Consider the following 2,913-nt stretch of genomic DNA (forward strand, 5'->3'; position numbering starts at 1 on the left):
CTCTGTGACATAAGGAAACCGCATACATCTGTTTTTTTAACAACAAGACCGAAACACCCTAAAGCACCACAATACCACTCCTCACTTAGAGTTTAGCTCTTCATATCTTATGTAAATATTACACAGTCTACAGACTTATGACAACATCATCAACTTGCCAGAAGTGATGCAGTTTGCCAAGTGCACTACTTTTTGATTGCTCCGGCTGTGCCAATTAATTTTATTTTCACAAATTAAATGTCAGCCATGGCTGGAGAAATAGCAATAAGTAGTTGTGCAGATTGTGTACATCTGTTTTAAAGTATTTCTTTAGGGCCATGGATTTCCATATTGATATGAGATGCAAACAACACCTAACTGCTCAGATACGTTTAATTAAATCATCACAGAGTGGGTCTAAATGCAGCAGCAGATGAAGGTGAAATCCAAACTTTTTCACTGTAAATGAAGTCAAAATTAGGCTGATCAAGAAAAACTTTTTTTTTTTAAAAGCTAAGACTTAAAGCACACTGAAAAAAAGGGACTGGCCATCTCTTGGATTTATGTAAGCATCTTGCATGTATTTAACACAATTGCCTCATGTTTTAAAGATAAATGTAACTATATAGTGTAAAAATGACATGATATGCAGAAAGGGTGTATTAAATTGTTCATATCATGTTCAGGTGAAGTAAGTCAATAAGATAGCAACGTTAAATCTCGTGAAACCACGCGTGATTTCATCTCGCGGGCTTTGGATCGTGGTTTAAAAAATGCATCCATCTCAGTCAAGTCGAGCAGCCAACTCTACGTTTTTTGGTATGTCTTGATTTTTTGAATTAATGTTTACCATATTTCAGCCAAATGTAGTTAAACGTCTAAAGTGCCGCCATGTAACATGCTAAAAAAGAGCCGTTAGCTTATTTGCTGTTTTATCTGTTGTCAAAGAATTGGCGCTTTTTCATTTGAATTTGTCTTTGGCACAAGAGCCGTAATATCACATTAAACCTAATTGCGAGGCACTCATAACATAATTTGGTTTTCTGTGTGAATAGATTTGTCAACTGACTCTTCAGTTACATTGTGTATTTACTGCACCGTGGTGTTAGTGAGATTTTGGACATTGAACAGCTTTAGCTAATATCATCAGCGGTATTATGCTAGCTTACATCCCTACCCCTCCTGCCCTCACCTGCTGTCCTTTTGTTTTTGTTTTTGTTTTTGTTGATGCACATTGAGAGACCACATCTATTCTGCATTTCACCAGGAGTCAGCTGATGGATTGTGGGTTCAAGGTGTTATGGTAAGAAAGTATATTCTATTTTCGCTTAAGGTTTCTGTAACTTAATTATAATAGGTTTTTTATAATTATTAGGTGCATGCATACTCAAATAGACCACCCTATTAATACAACTGAGAAATCCAAAATCTGCCATAGGTTTAACTTATACCTGTATGTATTGTCAGAAAGGTGATTACTGGACTCACATTAATGCACACTTGAACTAAAATGAGGTTGTAACTTGTGGGTTGTTGGGTTGCAAATCAGAAACAAACATCTTTGGATTTTTTTAATCCCATAAGATCTGGAAACACAGTTTTTATTCAACAAAACATTACTGATTATTAACCAAGCACAGTGCCTGCTGTTATTTCAAAATAATTTTATGTCATTTCAGATGAAATGCAGCATTCCAGTGCATCCCAACCATGCCTTTACAGTCAAGGTTTCTGACGGAGCTGAGTTTCTCTCTGACAGTCTGCTGAAAGTGTTTGCAAAGTGATCTGGGGAACAGGGCACAAAGCTAAAGGATGTAGCTGCCATAATGACAGTAAGAACTTTAAAATTCTTTAACTACAAAGTGTATATGTATTGCATTAGGTCAGTAAAGATTTTTATGCTGCATCCATTGAAACAGTCAACTATTACCTGTGAGTACTGATTCCACCGAAAGGATGCCATAATTTTCGTCATGCATTTACTGGCCCACTGAGAAAAATTGATCTTTTTAAAAAAATAAATGTTCTGGAAACTATATATCCATAAAGTTGATGTCAAACAGGAACTTTTGATATTGCTTTGTAGATGCTGGTGTTGCATGTTGACTGGTTTAAGTTTTTGTCTGGGATCATTTTCTTCTGTGCTACTGAAAAGTTCACAAATCTCTGTTTTCTTTGTTATAATACTTTAGGATGACATTAATGCTCGAAGGGAGTCCCTCATCAAAGTGCTCCGCATCTGTGTGAAAGACAATTGCAACATCTTGGTGCAGGAGTTCATGGTGAGTGTTTTATGAGTAGATTGTGGCTTTGCAACATTTAAAAATGCATTTAGTTATCCACTTGATCCTCATTGGACTGGTTAGGACCAGTAGTCCTCTTTAATAATTTGAAGTTCACATGAGGCCTGGTAGTGAACTCGGCCGCCGGCCCTTGAGGCCCCACCCCTGTATTAGGGGTCACATCAGTGTGAAAAAACTTTAAATTTGTCATTCTAGTGAACAAAGGAAAATCCCACCAATATTTACATTAGCTTTTGTTTGAAAAAAAAAAAAAGACCAACAGCTAACCAAATTGTGGGGCTGAAAGTCTAAATTCTAACATCTTCTGAGTGACATAACCTGGATTTCTGATGGGCCGGTGTCTTTCTAACAAAAACTAATGTAAAATTATGTTTTTCACCCTCTCTTAGAAACTCTGTTAGACCATGAATGGCAGCATGGCAGGCCACTCTTTGGCTATAGCTATTTACTATGTTGCTTGCATTGGTTTAAATTACTCTAACATTAGAACTGGTAGATTCAAAAGAGATGAGTTTAAAAGGGAATCTTAAAAAAATGTTTTGTGTTTAACCAGGACTTGACTGAGGCCACTGCACAGATTGAGAAAACCACAATGAACATCTGTCTCCAGAGGATGCACCAGGCAATGACT

The 2,913-nt window shown here is 36.8% G+C and overlaps 1 long non-coding RNA gene across 1 annotated transcript; it reads left to right on the forward strand.

Annotated features, from left to right (window-relative positions):
• Positions 1 to 813: 813 nt before the first annotated feature.
• LOC145429223 (uncharacterized) lies at positions 814 to 2,913 on the forward strand. Its single transcript, XR_013909448.1, has 4 exons — positions 814 to 1,282; positions 1,659 to 1,811; positions 2,172 to 2,261; positions 2,836 to 2,913. It is a non-coding gene; the product is annotated as an uncharacterized LOC145429223 (long non-coding RNA).

This window comes from Astatotilapia calliptera, chromosome 6 (genome assembly GCF_964374335.1).
Source record: "Astatotilapia calliptera chromosome 6, fAstCal68.1, whole genome shotgun sequence".
NCBI classification, from domain to species: Eukaryota; Metazoa; Chordata; class Actinopteri; order Cichliformes; family Cichlidae; genus Astatotilapia; species Astatotilapia calliptera.